The 20,153-nt window shown below is 36.3% G+C and overlaps 1 protein-coding gene across 1 annotated transcript in view; it reads left to right on the top strand.

Moving 5' to 3' along the window:
* The window catches only part of cntnap2a (contactin associated protein 2a), a 406,059-nt gene that overhangs the window by 256,464 nt on the left and 129,442 nt on the right, over positions 1-20,153 (top strand). The window lies entirely within an intron of this gene.

Raw genomic sequence — 20,153 nt, forward strand, 5'->3', positions numbered from 1 at the left:
CGAGCTGTTAATGGAGGCTGAAAAAAGTGTAAGAAGTAAACTAAAATGGAATGAAAATGAGGCCTTTTTAATCTGTTCTCAAGTAAAACTCATATCTGGAAAAAAAAAGTAGGGCTGTCAATTTAATTTAGTACAATTCAGCATATATGCTAATAAGAATATATTAAGCATATTTAAGTACAATCATTTAGCTAAGAAAGAAAGCTAATTAAGTATATAATTGTCACAAACATTCAGTTTATTTTTATCTTAGTTTCATTTTCATTACTTTTAAAAGCTTTTGAGGTTTGTTATTTTTAGTTACATGTGTTTCTTTGTTCAGTTTCCCGCCACTCTAACAGTTGTCATTGTAATTAATTTGATCTGCACAGATGTTCATCATTATTTCCCTCATTTGCTTGGTTTTTTAAGTGGCTCTCTTTTCAGTGTTCTGTTGTCCGTTCTCATCAATGCATCAGTTGTATTTCTTCGTCAGTATTTGTTGGATTACCTTCTGAGTTTGGTAACCTAATCGTCATCGTCTGCTTCTACAACTATGTGTGACAGAAATAGCAAGTATGTACTACATTTGGGGTAAGATTTAATAAAAACAATAAAAAATTTAACGATAAATTAAATAATTTAATTAATAAATTAATAGTTTTACCATCAAAGGAATAAATGACATTTTAAAAATGATCAAATAAATGCAACCTTGGTGAGCATAAGAAAAATAGTACCGACCCCAAATCTTTGAGCGGTATAGTGTATATATACTGTATGACATATGCACATTATCCAGAATGCTGACCGCAGTTTTTCCTACTCTTATATAGCGCTTCAGTCCTCCTTTTCTTCACCTCTGCAGCTTGTAATCATTCACCTTCTCTCTTATTTATTTGTACTTCCATGCTCTGCCAGTCTTTGCCACTCTCCCCTGGCACTCTCGCGACCCATTTTCTGATTACAGTCAGCAATAACAATTTGCAGCATGGCTGATGCTAATCTAATAATGAGCATGAAGCACAGTGAAGGCTGCTATACACATTCTTAATGCTAATCTGACTTTGGAAAAAGCCTCTGCCCTTATTGTAGACTCTGCCCTCTGGGGTTCTCTCGCACTACATGTTTGACTATATACCATCTATGTTAAATTAGTCATGAACAGAAACTCACTCTCAGTCCACTCTATCTGTACATATCAATGCAGGTGAGGGCAGTCTTACTTGCCTCACTGGATGTGCAGAAACTAGGCTATGTTCGCACTGTCAGCTTTTGGGATTGAAAAACGAATTTACTTACAGGTTTTAGTCTCGAAATGTCCCGTTCAAACAGCAACTTAGTGTCTTGAACACTGTCTGTATGAACATGCAACAGGGGGTCAAGCCCGTTTTCTCTTACTAGTAACCATAGCGAGAGTGACCAAAGTAATCTCAAAGATGGAACAGTCCATAAAACTGAAAAGTCTGATCACTTTTGACACACGAGAGTCCAGTCGAGCCGCAAGTTCATCAGTCAAATCTTCATTAACCGACAGCAGCTTTTAAATCTGCGTAGAGAGCGGGGCATTTAGAACACATACGCACGTAGAACACAAAACTGAGTAGAGCAGCTCTGGTGGAGAACAGTGACTGGATCTAAAACCTTCAGATGCTGCAGGTTACTGAAAGTACAGACAGCAAAATCACACACAAAAACCTGTAACACACGGTAGACACGTGTTTGTGCAGCTCAGAGCCGCTCTCTCGCACTGTATGATTGACAGACAACCAGTTGTCCAGTCCTTTTTTCTTTCACACGGCGCATTTTCTGAGAATGCGGTTGTGAGTCCTGAGAATTTACGTGTGGGAGTTCGGTTATAGAATGCGGTTGTCACTCCCATAAATAACTGAACTGAATGTATTAAGGCAGGGATCTTCCAGCTTTTTGTGATTGAAAGCTCCCTCAAGGGATAAAATCATCTAGATGGCTACTTGTTTTGATATACTAAAAAAAAAAAAAAAAGTATAACATGTTGGTGCTTTATTAAACATTATGGAAATATATAGAAATGTATATATTTATAATTTTCTTTCTGAAAATCTCATTACACTTTCCCTGAATATTTAAGTGCCATACAATTGTAATAGTCATTTGCCACAGTGCTGGCAAAAATAAGTGTTTGATTTTACAATGACTGGTTCTTGAGTGGCGCCAGTGCGACCACTAACACATTTTAGTCACACTGGCACGAAAAAAGTTAGCAAAATGCCACCATTTACTTGTAGTCTAATGGCAAATTGGGGCTATTTATAGAATATGCTTAGTGGGCAACTCACAGACTCTATGAGGGCTACTAAGTGCCCGCAAGCCCCATGTTGGAGTCTCACATACAGGACTGACAACCGTATTCTGCTGCTGTGTGAACGTGGCCATTACAGTAGTTCATTGGAATCAACAAGCAAATTAATATGTCATCCTGAACAAAGCATTTTATTTCTCACTGTTAGTATATTAGTAATAAAAATAAAATACAAAATAGATAAATGGAGTAAATAAACAACAAAGCATATGTTTCATGTAAAGATATGCTTAAAAATGTATTTACTTATAGTTATTTTAAGTATGTGTTATTGACTATACAAAACTTACTTTAGTAATTACTGTATAGTAGTTAATTAAAATACATTTAATATATTATTATTTTTATTATTAATTATATTATTATTATTAATTATATTTTATAATGTAATTTTTCTGTATAAAGCATTTCACTAACCTTTTAAAAATTAAATACTTTGTAATATATTATAATAATTAATATAATATAATATATTTTAAGTACTAATATATTTTAATATACTTTTTATATATTTTATAAAAAATAATATTAATAATTATTATTATTATTATTATTAGATTAGAGTTTGTCATTCACAGTGGCCCTCATTTATCAAAAGTGCGTACACCAAATTTCCAGCGTACACCTGACGTACACCCAAAACCACGGTGACTTTGAGATTTATCAATATGGACGTTGGCGTACGGCACGCTCAAATCCTACGCCAGCTCAGGAGGTGCTGAAAATGCGCAGAAAAACAATTCCTAACACCACAAAACGCACTGACAAACTAAAAGATATGATATATTATGACCCACTGTAAAAAAACAACAACATAGTAATTATAAACTTCAGTGTTTATTTTTGTGCAACATGGACTTCAATGTTTAATTTGTGTGACTTTACCAAAGCATTTGAATTGTAGGCATATGTATTCCTTAAGTTGCGAGCCTGTGCGCTTTACCTGACGTTTCAAGCCTTGTTTATACTTTCGCCTGGCTCCGCAGCGCGAGTCTCCGCAGACTGCGCGCGCACCTCCCCAAACGGACGAGGCGTTTATACTCGACGGGCTCGCCGTTGTACTATTCTTTGAAACGATGGTTAGGCCAGGGTTAGGCCCGGCAGGTGTGCACGGACTGGGTTTAGTAATGAAAGGCTTTCAATGACCAAAAAAATAATTCAGACTGACAAAATAATAAAAATGACATTCTTCTTCTTTTAAATAATAATAATAATAATAATACAAATAATAATAATAATGACATTCTTCTTCTAAATAACAATAAGCGTCATTAATAATAAAAATCTAGAAATCTATTTTGTTTCTTTCCACTTCCCTGGTTTCGCTTTCTCTTTCTCAAAGAAGTTTCTCTTCTTTGTCGTCTTCCGTGTGTCCATGGCGTAAAATGAGGGCGTGGGGGAAGCGGAGACTTGAATATATAGGGGCGTGTTATTCTAATGACGATCGTTTTCAGCCGCGGCATTTATCAAGGGGAGGTATTGCGTACACCTGGATTTCAAAGGTACGCACAGCTTCATAAATCAGGCGATGAGAGGAGTGTAAGCATAATCTTACGCCAATATATACGCCCGTTTCTACGCAAGAATGATAAATGAGGGCCAGTAGGTGTACAGTACAAAAATGATGATAACAATATGATTATGATTATGATAACAAAGTCCCAAAAGACAGTGGGGATTTGGGGGTCAGGGAAAGATATACATGTGAATAAAATAAATACATTTATTCACTATGAGAATAAAATAAAATATAATACTGCTCACCGGAGTCTTGTGGTCTGAAAACTACTTGTCTGAATACCTCTCCTTGATAATAACATATTTGTTGAGTATGTGCATGAAGTGGGAGTGTATGAGACTTGATGATGCATGATGAGATTTACAGAGTAGTTTGTTTGACTGTGTTGTGTAGTGGATGGCAGTTCTGCTGTCTGGCCTTCATTAATCTTTACTGAAGGACAGTGTTGAAAAAACCTACAACCCTTTGAGTGTTTGTCTGCCCCCTTGTGTGTATTAATGCATGACAGCACAGTTTTATAGTTTTACATGATTTTATTTGCTTGATTGACCCGTTTAAATGTTTCCAAATAACTTTGTTTATTTTATAATGGCCAGACAATATCACATTTTGTGGGATCGGTGTTGGTAATCGCAGCAATTACAGGACAAGTGCTCAGCCAGTCAACATATTGACAGAGCATATGCTCAGTAGATGAGCATTAGTGCAGAGTTGTGCTGTGTCCATGTCATTCACAAGTGCCATGCCCTATTCATTTTGAATGTATTAACTCATAATAAAATATGTGTAATATGTTAAGATGTTTTATTATGTATTTGTACCATACAACATACAAATGTACATAATAAAACATCTTAAAATATTACAAATATTTGGTAAGACTTTACAAAGAGGTTTCATTTTATAACATTAGTTAACTACATTGCTTAAGATGAACTAACAATGAACAATGCTTACACATAATTGATTCATCTTAGCTAATGTTAATCTCAACATTTACGAATACATTTTTTAAGATCAACAGTTGTATCTGTTAACATTAGTTAATGGACTGGGAACTAACATGAATATAAACATTTTTATTAATTAAACTAAAAGGTTAATAAATGCTTTAAACTATATTTCTCATTGTTAGTTAATGCAGTAGATATTTTTTTTAACAAATAAGACCTTATTGTAAAGTGTTACCATATATTTTAAATAATAGCATATATATTTTAAATGTAACTAAATTAATTAATTAATGATTAATTATATATATTATTTAAAATAAATATAATAAAATATATCATATATTTAGTTTTATGTTTTATTTACAAGTAGAAATTAGTAGTTTATTAGTCCAATAAAGTGTTTTCTTTTTCTAGTTATATCTTGTTATGTCATGGAAGGACCATATAGACAGTATCAGAAAATAAATCAGTGCAGAGAATTTATTTTCTTTGCCGGGTGAGGTCTTTTGAAGCAAGAAAACTTATTTTTTGTTATAATTTTTCATGTCATAATGAGTGTTTTGCAGTACTGTTGGTACTGTATGGTACACGAGTTTGTCTGTCAGTTTAAAAACAAAGTTGTTTAACCAACTAAAAATCTGTTCTAATTCTGGGTCAGCCACTTCAAAAAGCATACAAGTTATCTTATCATAAGGACCTTGTAAGGTTGGCCAACAATATTTTCTCGGAACCGAATCGTGTTGTGTAATGAATTTGTCCCAAGATACAATCGAATTAGAATAAAGCATTGCTTCGTGCATCAAGCTGTATTAGAATTGAATTAGTTACATACAAATTTAATCAATAAACTGGTGGGTTTTTTTTTTTTTTGTGACTGTAAAGGTTTTGTTTTTGTAATATGGTTTTGTATTTGTGAATTCACTTTTTGTAACGCAAGACACATTTCAGACTATACTCTGACTATACTTTATTCTGATAATAAAGCTTTATTACATCATATATATCATATATAAGGCACAAGGTGAACCAGGACTCCCGCTGGTGCCTTATCAAAAATAATAGGTGCATGTTGCCCCTGCATGTCACAGAATCTGAATCATCCCTTTAGACGGTTTGTGCTCAGACGCATATGAACAGACCGTGGAGGAGAAAACTATTTCCCAAAATATGCTTTCTAAATTGACTGTCAGGTTTCATCAAATTATGGAGGGCTGGCATTCTGCAACCAAATGAAGCGTTAAATCAGAATTGCATCCAGGGTGCATTAAGTTTGGTAATTGGGAAGTTAAACTGTAATTGTCCTAATTTCTTGATGCCTTCAACCCTCTCGTGAATGAGCCGTCAGGTTGTTCTCTCGCAGCTTCACATTGTCTGTGCCGTCCTCAGCGTCCTCGGGCCTCTTGACCTCCATTAGCTCAACATTGTGGACGGAGTTGAGAGATGTCTGCCGTACATGTCCGTTTGTCATCCCTTCCCATTACGGCACGATCAACAGTGACGTTTTGTTTATTCCTCGTCCCCTACAGAGGGACCTGAGGTCCATTTGTATTTAAATTGTTCTCTTTACAGCTAATTTAACCACCTTCCACTATGATTAGTGACTTGGCTGTCACACAAAGGAAATTGAATGTGATGATGATGAATTGAGAAAAGTGTTTTTGTTTAGTTTTTTGTCCAGTTATGATAAACAGACAGTATACTGTCAGCTGGAGGCTGTGGCTGATTGTATGAGCAGAGCATATAAATAAGAGCAGACAGTGAGCCGTGAAGCATCAGGGGGCTCTGTGTCTGTGATGTCCACACAATTAAAAGCTTTCATTTTCTTGATCAGCAGGCAAATCTGAAAGACATGAGCTGAGTGCTTGTCTTCAGAAAACATCTCACTTTCAGCACCATGTCTGTGCTGTGACAGTATTGAAATAAACATTGTAAAAAAAATTATCTGCATTTGAAAATGCTTTAGATTTCCTCAACCAAACATTACTTGTATTATTTTCTTCTGAAAGTCAAGACACTTTTGGCATTTGGATAATCTTTGCTAGAATTTTTTTAATTTTTTTTTTATTGTTTAACCACTTAAATCGCCTGGTAGCTTTATTCGTAAGTTCATATACTGTACTGTGGGGTTCAAAAAGTATGAAATCGGCAGCAGAAATATTATTTGTCATTTTTTCTAATTTAATACAATGTAAACCTATAAATATAAAAATGTAATGAATTAGCAATTTTTGGTTTTGTTTAAATATTTTTTTTTATGTGATTAAATATTTTATTGTGTAGACATACATTACAGACATATGCAGTATATGTATACAGTATATTCTCTTTGAAAGAAGTCTCGTACTGTATGATCACCCAGGCTGCGTTAATTTGATAAAAACTTACATTAAAAACAGTAATACTGTGAAAATGTATTAAATTACTGTTTTCTATTTAAAAATGTGATTTATTCATGTGAAGGCAAAGCTGAAATTTCAGCAGCCATTGCTCCAGTCTACAGTGTCACATGATCCTTCAGAAATCATTTTAACATGCTGATAGGAAGTTCAAAAGATCAGCATTTATTTAAAATAGATTTTTTTTAATATATATATATATATTACTTTACTGTCACTTTTGATCAGCTTAATGTGTCTTTGCTGAAAAAAAGTGTCAATTTCTTTCAAAATGTGTGTGTGCTTGTGTATATGTATCTATGTCTATAGATATATAGTTATAAAACACACAGATTGCTAATTTAATCTGCATTTACTCATAGGGCGTAACTGAACATGAATGCTCTGTGTATCCCTTGAATACCCTGCATTCTCTTCTGTGATATTCTTTCTGTATTCTGGTCTTATCGGTAGGAGAGTTGTAGATCCTCTCAAGACATAAAGATTTTATAGCAGTATGTAATGTAGGAAACCGCAAAGGGCAGCCTTTAGAATTAATAACAAGACACTGGGCCAGAGTAGGAAACGGAGAGAGAGTCGTGCACTCTTTTTCTATCTTTTCTCAAATTCAAATCACTCTTGCAATTTTCCATCTACAAATCATCCAGAAAACCTAAGTGTAAAGCAGTTTTTTTTATTTATTTTTTTAGTTCAAGCAAACTTGGTCGTCAAGATTTACTGCTCAATCAAACTGTTTCAGTTTCAGGATTTTAGAAAAACAAACCCACCGTCAATGTATCAAAATGTCATACATTTTTATGGAAAGAGCAATTTAAGGACTAGTTCACCCATGCCATCAAAGTTACAAATCAAAGTTCAACTTACTGATTTGGTGATCTGGTATGTGGCAGTACTTGAGTGAAAGACTATATACATATTATTTTATTCTTTTTAAGAGGTCGATTTTGGAGGATAAAAACAAAATGAAGGTGAGTAAATGATGACAGATATTTCTTAGAACTATCTGAGAGAATCTTCTTTGAACTATTCCTATGACTGTGGTGCTTGCTTAGCACAAAAACATGCTTTTACTAACTTGTAAGAAAAGTGTTAACCCTGCCTTTCAAACCTATATTATTGCTTACAGTGAAGTTAAGCGCAGCACTACATTTATCATTAATAATTGTTTCTGTTGTTGCTATCAGAATAAATGGCTTCTGTTATTAGTTAATTCATCATATTTATTTTCGCTGTTGACCTTAAATGTTTGCTTTCTGGTCCGTGTATTAAGGAAAAAAGTGTTAGCCTTAAAATGTTGTGCTTTTATGTGCTTCCTGGTCTTTGTACAAGTATATGAAGATAAATTATGTTGCATAAACGTTCTATCAGAGTAACCAGCATGTCCTCACCGCACAGTTTAAAACCACATTAAAATGCAAACTGTCTTTTGTGCTTATTATTAGAGGTGCTCAGACAGCTCTGAAATTGACGTCATTTGGTTTACCCTACATGAACCCAAACGTTTGCCCTTTGACCGCCAGACTATTCATATTGTGAAAGATATGCAGAGAAACAGCTCAAACGCATAATGAGATGCAAAGTAAGCCGGCGTTCTGTCAGTGTGAGAACGGACAAAGCTCTTTAGCTGAAAATGAACCAAAATGTTTCTGTTGGTCAGTAATGTTTCAGTTATGGGTGTAATTATAGTTTTATTCATAGTGAGAGGTGAAATGCTAAGAATTTGCTACATGGATTTTGTAAATAATGTTTTTGAATGTCAAAGTGAATATTGATTTAAGTGCACCTATTTGTTGAGTAATTTTATATCTTGATTGAATTTTTTACTCCAAGTGTCAATGGAACCATCTTAATTATGGCCTGGAAGGACAAAGCTCATATACAGTGGCCCCAAAATGCATTTGTTTTCCAACGCAGTGATATTCAGACCACTGTTTATGTGGGCCAATGTCACTGTTTCACACAAGATTTTCCTTTTAGAATTCGAAAGAACCACAGCTCTGTATATCACTATTTGCATATGACACCAATAATCTGATATTAGCATATGAAATTAGCATTTACCGTGACAGGAAGAGCGTGATTAAACCTTCATTTCCCAAAACAGACCCAAATATTCCTGTCTAGATCGCATTGTTCTGGTGCAACCTTTAGCAAATGTTAACTAGATCTGAGCGATGTTTGTTTTGTCGTGAAGCGATCCTATTTACAGATGAGTCAACAGTACTGTGCTATTGGCTTCACCTTTGCTTCAGTGCCATGTAAATAAATTTAGCATTCAAAAGTGCCCTTGTCCCACATGAGACCCGGTGACAGGTTTAGAGGAAGTTTAATTAGGAAAAGGATCCTCGGGGGTGTAGCTAAAGTACTTTTTCTGTCAAAAATGAGTCTTCAGTGTTAAGTTCAGCTAAATTTTAGACCTAAATCTATGAACAAGTAAGGCACCATTATGAACTTTTTTAAAGTCCCCCTGTAGTCAATAACTGTATCCCTTAAAACTAATTGTAGATCACCAAAATGACAAATTTAAATGTTTTTTCCTTGATTTTTTCCACATTTAGTATGAGCGGTTCTATGAATATGCAAATTAGCCTCGCCTCCACTCACTCAAACGTTGGTGTGATTGGTTAACAATGTAGTTTGTGACTTCAGAAAATACAGCGATTTCAAACTGCCTTTGGTTCACTGCAGTTTTAAGGAGAAAATACTCAGTAATGGTGTTGACTGATGAATTTGCACATGGTTTTTCTTAAAGCACATTAAAAACACCACATAGACATTTAAACAATAGATAGTACTGCCTTAACGATTGGATTTTTTGTTTTATCTTCTGAATGTTGGACTGAGTCTATGGGCATATTCTGTGTGATGTTAAACCACGCAAGATACATCACATTTAACTCATTTAACATAATAGGAGCTGCCTTGATGTTATTATTGAGGACATGATGTTTGATGCCTTATTAGCATGCATGTTGTATATATCAGATATAATAGAAATTGATTCAATTCCTGGCTAGTACGAGCTTATTAGAAACCTGGAGGTTTGTGTGGATCTTTAAATGGAGATCTTACTCAGAGTTAATGAGTTAAAGTACACGTCTTGTGCACTCAGTCATTCACACCGTGAAATTCGGCCTATTACTATTTGCATATATTAATGCATCATTAAATTCAATAATGTAGTCATATGTTTTATTGACACCGTCATATGTCATTTCTCAGCCTGCGTTTGTGCATGACTGGAATGCCTTAAATCTTTATGCCTACTTTTTCAGATTGAAGTATATGAGAAATTTGATAAGTCACATTATCTTTTTCTCTCCCCCTTCCAAAACATACAAGCTACATTTTCAGTCAGTCTTCAGAACGTATGCTTTCCAGACAAGCTGTGCATTTATCAATGCCACAGTTGCAGTAAAAAAAAAAAGATCCTGAGCCCAGTGCACTGTCCATGGTTATGTGACAGCCGTCTGCGTGTTATATCTGTGAGCAGAAATTAAAATTTAGTCGTGACAATGGAATGGACTTTACCCAGGATGCAGTCTGCCTCCCATGGCAGCAATAGCAGGAAAACAGTGTCCAAGAGGAAGGTGCAGTTAATTGCACTGGGCAGCCACGCCACAGTTTGCCTCATGTGCTCCAGATGGTTCAGGACAACACAAGCTGCTTCATTATCAACATGCTCAGCCCTGTTTGTGCCTGCTGGCACGAGGGGTTCATGGATTGCTTATGGTTTAAATTAGGAGCGCATTCCAGGAAAATGGCCTGTCCTCTACCTTTCCCAGTTCTGATAGTAATGTATTTGCATGTAGACATAAACTTTAAAGGTGATGATACAAGGGGCAACTTTTTTGAGCAATGTTGCTGAGCAATGTTGCCGTCAACGGGCAACCAGGTGAGACACAGGGCCCACGACCGATCTAAAGCAGTGCGAACTTGAAATGCGAGGCCCTGCTCAATTGCGCATGAATAACAGTCACACGGACGTAGCTGTTCTAGTTCTATTGCACGCATAATCTCGCCGCAATACGTTTTTATCAAGTAGAATAATACAGCATAATCATGCACATAGTCTATGACCTTTTGCTATTTATTTCAGAGGGAAAAAAATCAACTGTGCAACAAGTGGCTTTACATCAAGTCAGCTCGAGAATTTTCGTGTGAATATATACATAGATCCACCTACTTAAACAACGTGTGTCTTAATGGTCGAGGGGTAGAACTTTCGCCTAGCGCGTGGAAGTTCTGGGTTCTAATCCACACTTGTATAGTTTATTTTTTCTCGTATCGTTTTTTTCTCTCATCAAAACCGATTATGTTCATAAGTGGTTGTATATTAAGCAGGGACACGTTTGTGTGCATTATGTTTTGTGATTTCACCAGAACGAATAGAGAGTATCCGCAACGGATTGAAGCGCGCGTCCGAGTGAAGACAATGCGGCGTGTGCGCGAGCCACACGAGAAAACACTGAATCCGTGTGATCGCAGCGGCAACGAGCACTTTGATCACTTGATTTAAAAAACACATTTCAGCATTTAAAAAACGAACGAAATTAATGCTCTGCCAGTTAACTGGAGATGTTTTATTTATTTGTAGAATTGGTACATTTCGTGCTGCGAGATGTTTTAAAAAGTGGTGAGGACAAAAAAACAATATATATATATTAATTTTTTTCAAAAACAAAAAACAAAAAACAGCAGGATTGCGAGGCCCCCTAGTGGCGTGAGGCCCTGTGCGGTTGCACAGTTCGCACAGTCTATGCGACGGCTATTCAGTATTCAGATTCTGAATGGGAAAGTGCCTAAGCAACATTGCCTGGCAACATTGCTCAAAAAAGTTGCCCTGTGTATCATTACCTTTACAACATTCATTAATCTAGGTTAATGTTAATTTAATGTAACATTTCGAAGTGTAGGAATTAACATTGGTTAATGAAGTATGAACAAACATGAATTGAAAATTGTAGGGTACAGTATATTACAGTATAGGGTTAATTAATGCTATAGGAAAGCTCTGTTAACTGCTAGTTCATGATACCTATAATCAATTAACTGATGTTGTTGTAATTCATTAAACCTTTTTGTAGTGTTACCATAAAAGTTACAAATGATTGTTATTATAACTATAGATTTTAATTATTTTAAATACATTTTATATCATTTATATAGTAAAAAATGGCTGTTTAAAAGCATAATTTATTGATTAATGATTGATTGGTCAATCACTTGTAAATCTACATCTTCAATCTTCTTCATAATATTTTTGTGGGAGCTGATTTTTATTTATTTTTTTCAGATACGTTGAAGTCTTTACTCTATCTCTATCAATTTAATGTATCTATGCTGAATAAAAGTATTATAGTATAAAAGTAAAAAAAACTTACTGACCCCAAATTTTTGAATGGTATGGATTCCCCTCTGTGATGGAAAACCTGGGAAAAAAAACTAATTAGGACTGGAAATGGCACTTTTGTGGTTGTGTTCAGTTTTTCCATTAGGTAGATATTGCTCTACATGGAATCCAATAACCATAAGTAACAGGAAAAGCCTTGTAAAAATTATAGAAATTCATTGCTCAAGTACATGGAAACAGAGCTTAGTTCATAGCCTTGCTTTCCCATTCTGACAGTGATGTGCACAGAGACTTCGCAATTTTCTGCTTAAAATACGAAATTTCCATTCCGTACACTTAGGAGATAAAAACAGAATTTTTCTCCGTGATTTTGGAAAATCTCTCGGAAAATGCAGGTTGACATGGTTGTATGTTTGTGCGTGTAGACGATCTTCACAGCCTGCTGATATCACATCCTGATCCTGACTTCCAGAGAGATACAAACTGCTGTACATCCTTGTGATCTGAGAAAACCCCATGGCTGCGAGTCCATGAAATATTTAACACAAAGTAATGCATTTACATTATTTTAGATAGGATAGTAAGTCTAATCTTTGAAAAAGAAAGTGACATGTGAAGTAACTCATACTCAGAATTTAACCTCTGTATTAAATTCTTCCAAGTTAGTGCACACACATTAGGAGTAATGAGTAGTGTAGACACACACACACACACACACACACACACACACAGCAGTATAGGCAGCCATTTTGCTGTGGCGCCCGGGGAGCGATTGGGGGTTAGGTGCCTTGCTTAAGGACACCTCAGTCATTTCCTAATGGTATTGAGAATCGAACCTGCAACCTTCAGATTATTACCAATCTGACTCTCTAACCATTAGTCCCCAAAAAAATCCTAAGAGATTTTGCCTTTTTTTCCCTTTTCTTTAGTTAACATTAAAGAAAAGGAACATAAGAAAGAAAACATAAAAGTTTCCGGGTGAAAAGGGAACGCTGGCGTGTCTGGCTGCCGCTCCTCTATGGAAGCGGATTAGTCTCAAATATAATTCACGCAAAAAACATGATTCACACATGCGTAGACAATTTCACATGCATGAAACCTAATTCACGTACACAAAAAAAAAAAAATTCACCTGCCTGAAAAAAATATATATTCACAAAAAGCAATTCACATGTGCAAAATAAAATTATTTATTCATAAAATACACTTCACAAATGCAAAACACAATTCGTAGATGTACAACTGTGCACAAAAACCTTTGAATGTTTAAAATGTACAAGTTTATCCTTGAATGTGAATGTGCAAATCGTCATTCACGTGTGAATCGCCTTGGATGTGTGTGTGTGTGTGTGTGTGTGTGTGTGTGTGTGTGTGTGTGTGTTTTTTAACCTTTCCTGGCAGCGCTCTCCTCCTACACAGAGCAGTCGTACTCCTTAGCCAATCAGATTTAAGCTTATCAATCGACCAATCAGTATCACGTGAGGGTGGGCCTACCTGCATTTTACGTCATCAGCTTTCAACTGGTCGATAGCTGATGACGTAACATGCAGGTAGGCCCGGATCTTCCCTTCGTGGCTTTAAGGTACACTGCTTGCAAACTGCTGAACCTAAAAAGGAATTATTATTTAATGAAGGACACCTATGAACTTTGCCGAAATGTAGGAATACTACGTTACGCTACATACATTGAGCGTCGAGGCGCAAGTTTATACATGACGCATCCGACTCCATCACTGTGCCGGGATTTCAACGTAAAACCAACAGGCACTGCTGTTATCGGAAATTATCATCGAAGAAAAACTGGACTTGGTCTACTTAACGGAAACATGGCACAAACAGTCTGATGGACTTGTGTTTAATGAACTTACTCCTTCTGGCTATGGATTGTTCGATTCGCCGCGACCCTCTGGCAGGGGCGGGGGTATCATTGTGTTGTATAATCAACAATTCACAATAAGTCCAGTATTGTGAATTGAGTGTCTCTGCACCCATCACGACTATCATAGCTACAGTCTACAGACCTCCTAAGACTACTGATCACTGTTTAACTGAATTTGCAGATCTTCTGTCTATGTTGTGTCTCAAGTTTGAAAGAACTCTTATCCTGGGGGACTTTAACATCCACATTGACAAAAAAGTCTCCGTAATGACTTAGGACTTTGTGTCTTTATTGAAATGTTTTTATCTGAAGCAGCTGGTGGACTGCTCCACAAATATGAATTGGCACACCTTAGATCTGGTTATTTCAAATGGATCATTCTTGTCGCAGTTTTCCTCCTAAGATTTAGGATTGTCTGACCATTTTGCTATCTTTTTTAATATGGAATTGTCGCATTCTAACATTTAATCTTACCGCACTGTAAGTTATCGCAAATGGAAATCCATTGATCTCCCGGACTTCTCTGCTTTTATTGAGTCCTCATTAAGAGGCTTTTCTCCATTGGACCCTCTGGAGGACAATATCGCCCTCTTAAATACTGTTCTTTTGTCTGGTTTGGACTCTTTGCACCTATAAAATCCCGTTCTGTGGCCTTTGTACGATCTGCTCCTTGGTATAATGTTGAGCTGCGCTCTAGGAAGGTAGCTGGTCATAAGCTGGAGCGAAGGTGGCGTCTTTCTGGCCTGAATGTGCATCACCAAGCTTGGAACCACATACTTGAATATAAGGCAGATATGGTATCTGCCAGGTCTCAGTATTTCTCTCAGATAATTGACAATAATCAAAATAACCCCAGAAAACTGTTTCATACCATTAACAAACTGCTCAAAGGTAACAGTTCCTCTAATGTACCTGCCTCAGCTCAGCTTTGTAATAGATTTCTTGATCATTTCAGTTCCAAGATTGTCAATGCTCACAAATGCATTACTTCTGTTGTGTCAGCTTCTGCTCTCAGTGTCTCTAATTTTTCTGGCACCTTTTTCTCAAATTTTAGCTCACTTGATCTTGTCTCTGAAAGCTGCCACTTCCATAGTTGATTCCATACCTACCTGTCTGTTTAAATTATGTTTTGCCTCTCTATGCCCTGTCGTCTTGAGTATAATAAATGACTCCCTGAGCACGGGTGTTGTGCCTGCTGCACTTAAAATCGCTGCTGTAACACCTTTACCAAAAAAGACCAACGTAGACTGGTAAACATCAATAAATTTCGTCCCATTTCCAATCTGCCCTTTCTTGCTAAAATGCTTGAGCGAATTGTGGTTTCTCAGTTATACACTCACCTCACTTTACACAATCTTTTTGAGCCCCTCCAATCTGGCTTCCGCAAACTGCTTAGCACTGAAACAGCATTAGTTAAAGTCACCTATGACCTGTTAATTGCTACTGACTCTGGCTGTCTTTCAATCCTGATTCTTCTCGATCTCAGTGCAGCTTTTGACACTGTAGATAATTCTCTTTTACTCACTCGTTTGGAAACTGTTTTTTTGGTGTTACTGACACTGTATTAAACTGGTTCAAGTCTTACCTCTCAGACCATAGGCAGTTTGTGTCCCTTGGTGAATTTAGGTCCAATATTGGTTCAGTGCAATTTGGTGTTCCCCAGTGTTCTGTTTTGAGTCCCTTACATTTTAGCATGTACATTTTTCCCCTGGGGCAACTTCTAAGATCCCTTGGTCTTAAGTTTCATTTTTATGCAGACGACACTCAGATTTACATTCACTCAAAACCTGGTGATAACTCGGCTGTTGCCTTTCTTGAACACTGCATATCGGAGGTAAAAATATGGATGTCACAAAATTGTCTTTGTCTCAACAGTGACAAGACTGAGGTTATGCTGATTGGTTCACCCCAGCAAATACGTAAAACCGGCACTTTAACCCTAAAGGTGGATGGTTCTCCTTTGGAGTTTAAAACAAAATAAAAAAATCTGGGGGTGATATTTGATTCAAACTTAACATTTGATCCTCATGTCCAGAACACGGTAAAAGTATAATTTTTTCAACTCATAAAAACATTGCAAGACTGCGCCCCATGTTATCTTTCTCCATGGCGAAAAAACTGATCAACACGTTTGTTTTTTCTCGCATCAACTATTGTAATGCTCTGCTCGCTGGGGTCTCTAAATCAGCTCTAAATAAATTGCAGTATGTTCAAAACTCAGCTGCCAGAATCCTGACAAGGTTCAGAACAAGTGAGCACATCACTCCAATCTTGGAGTCCTTGCACTGGCTTCCTGTCAGGTTTTGCATAGATTTTAAAATTCTCATGCTTACCTACAAGGCCCTGCATGATTTATCGCCAGAATACCTGTCTGAACTTTTAACTGTCTACACCCCAAGGCGTAATCTCCGCTCTTCTGATTCTGGCTTTTGAACTATTCCTGCAACTCGTTTACGCTCTATGAGTGGCCGGGTTTTTTCTTCTTTGGCTCCAAAATTGTGGAATTCTATCCCCACTGAGATTAGACATGCTGAATCTTTTAGTGTTTTTAAATCTTCTCTTAAAACATATTTTTTGTGTGATTTATTTTTTCTCCATGTCTTTTAAATAGATTTTGATTGTATGATTCTATTTTTTTTTTTTATCTTAATGTATCTTTTTCTGTACGTCTTTGTAAAGCGCTTTGAGATGCAACTTTTAAAGGTGCTATATAAAATAAAGTTTATTATTATTATTATATTATTATTAAATATTGCATTTGATTGTTCCCTTATACAATAGCTGCTTTTGCAATGCCTTAAAGGGACTGTGTGTAGCTTTTTAGGTATTTTATTATCTAAAATCAATATTTTTATTAATAAATATGCCCTCAATGGTGTACAAATACCTATGCCAATGATCAGACTAATCCTCGTAAACGAAGAATTTATTATCTTTATATACATGAGACGGGTAGGTCCACGGAGGCTTCCATGTAGTTCCGCCATCTTGAAAAACTATAATAGCAGAGAGGGACGCGTTTCGTTCAGAGCCAGCGTCACGTGACTGAAGCCAGCAGAAGCAGAGGCGCAGAGCAGTGAGAGGCGCTTGTCACTGCCGCGGCAAGTTTAAAAGGCTGCACTGCACGGTTATTTATACACCGTTCATTCATACATATGCTGAGTCACAGGATGAGTCCTCGTCGTCGAAAAAGTCCAAAATAGACCGTAAAAGGAAACGTGACCGGAGATTACAAAAACAAGGGTTAATGTCGGGATAGCTAATGCAGGAGAAAGCTTTCAAAAGAGACCCTGAAGTTGCCTGCTTTCTTCTCGACAGGTAAGTCAATGTTACGGTCTTAATTACAAGCTTTTTTTTCATTGCTTGGTTGTGTACTTTATTATATAGACAGTAGAACATTTATAGTTAAAAGTTAAACAGGCTCTTTGATGAATAGCAGCCATAGGCGTCGATTTCGGGGGGGGGACGGTGGGTACGCGTACCCACCAGATTTCGTCATGAGTCATTTTGTACCCACCACTTTTTTCAGATAACGTCCATAATTATTAGACTTTGGGTTCGATTTTTTTGACAGTTTTCAGTGGTTTGAGGAGCAATATGAGAGAGAAATTTGGTGCTCGTTGTTTGGGTACATTAAACCACGAGTATAAAGCCCATGAGAACCGTGTGGAGTCAACCCACAACCGCTCCGCTGCTCTGCTGAAAATGTGAAGCTGAAACGCTTAGTGTCATATAACATCCATAATAATTTGACTTTAGGTTCGATTTTTTGACCGTTTTCAGTGGTTATGAGGAACAATATGAGAGAGAAATTTGGTAATCATTGTTTAGGTACATTAAACCGCGTCATGTCATATTGTCAACATGGTTTCTGAAGCAGAATAGTGGGTCATATGTCTAATGCTTTTTGAAAATTTAAGGCTTTCTTCTTCATAAAACGAGTCGGACATCATCACATTTTTGTATACATTTTGATTTATTTTCATTAGTAATCTTAGCTACAGGACATCGTATTTCAAAACATGACCTGCGAAAAAGAGAGAAAAAAAATGCGTCGTTGTACCCAGCACTTCTGAAAATGCACTTCCGAATGGGTCTCTGTACCCAGCACATTTCAAACCAAACTGACGCCCATGCAGCTATTGAGTAAAGTAAGGTTAGAGAAGGCTCTGATGATGATGATATCTAACAATGCACGTACTTATAAAAATATAACGAGTAAAGAAGGCATTAGGCTACTACTAATTACCATAGTTAATGTTTTTCAGTCAGTAATTCATACTGTAACATTCTTTTTTTTCGTTGTTTCAAGTTTCAGTTTGTTTTAAATAACAAACCTGTTCACCCGAAGAAAAACTCGAAGTGCTATTATAATTATAAGACATCCTGTCATAGCTTTTTAGTACATAACGGCTACCGTAGATGCAACGCGCATTTGAAAAAGTGAGGCGCTGGAGAGCATTATTCGTTTGAATGCAAAATACAATTTCACCACTAGATGGGAGAAATTCCTACACACAGTCCCTTTAAAGGTCTTATTAGTTTGCTCTGTTGTATCAGATTTGATAAGATGAATGATGAAAGTTATATTAAGGGGATTTAACTGGATGAAAAGATTAAACATTAGAATGGGAGATTTAACAACTGGGAAACGGTGAGCATGTAATGCTTCCTAATGAACTGCCTGGTCTCTTTTTTAGTTTGTGATGTTCAAGTCCATCAGAAGTTTTTCTGACATGATTGAATGATTCGCAATATGCTGCTTGTGATGTTAAATGTAACTCTAAAATATGATATAAACAATTAAGGAGAATCACTGGCAAATGTGTGAATATGATCTGCTACTTTAGCACATTTGGTAAACACTTAGCCTTTGGCGCAGTGTAATGCATTCGCAGCTTTGAAAAATCATTCCTTTATGCACCCCACATCTCTCAGTCTCACTGAAGGCAATGTCAGAGTGGTGTTAGCTCTCTTTACGCGGGGTTAATAGACAGACTGTCTTGTATATCCATGATTAATCTCTCTGACAGTAATGCTGTCTGTCTGTGAAGAGTGCCAGACGGTACAGAGAGGGAGAAATGATAAATGATAACCCTAACCCTGCACAATGCAGGCTATTTGATAAGGTAATAGGTCTACTATTGTCTGTGATGTAAAAAGTCAAAATGTTCTCCCACTGAGAAAAACACTTAATGGACAAGGTTTTTAGAGTCTCTTGACTGAGATTAAGGCCTTGCAGCGCCTAGAAAATTTGATGACAGATTATATATTGCAAAGTTGTTGTTTTTTTAGGTTTAGTTTTTCCTTTTAGTGTGTTTGTGTGTGTGTGTGTGTGTGTGTGTGTGTGTGTGTGTGTGTGTGTGTGTGTGTGTGTGTGTGTGTGTGTGTGTGTGTGTGTGTGTGTGTGGGGTTGAACTCTTAGAACTCAGCTATTGGAAATGGTACACAACAAAGCATCTCACAATGTATCACAGTTCTTGCATAGTATATTATAATTATTATGATAAATGATAAATATTAATTGATAAATAGTAGTATTATAAGTATAATAAATATATATTGTATTATAAATATAGTATAAATTAATTAATAAATCAATTTAAATTAGTAATTTCTTAGGTTTTCATTGTAGAACTGTTAGAAATAATAGAACACATTTCATCACTGAATAAAAAATGGTGTAGGATTTTAACTCAATTTCATTTAGAAATTTGCAAAGAAATGGCAAGT

The sequence above is a fragment of the Rutilus rutilus genome, assembly GCF_951802725.1.
Source record: "Rutilus rutilus genome assembly, chromosome: 24".
In the NCBI taxonomy this organism is placed as follows: Eukaryota; Metazoa; Chordata; class Actinopteri; order Cypriniformes; family Leuciscidae; genus Rutilus; species Rutilus rutilus.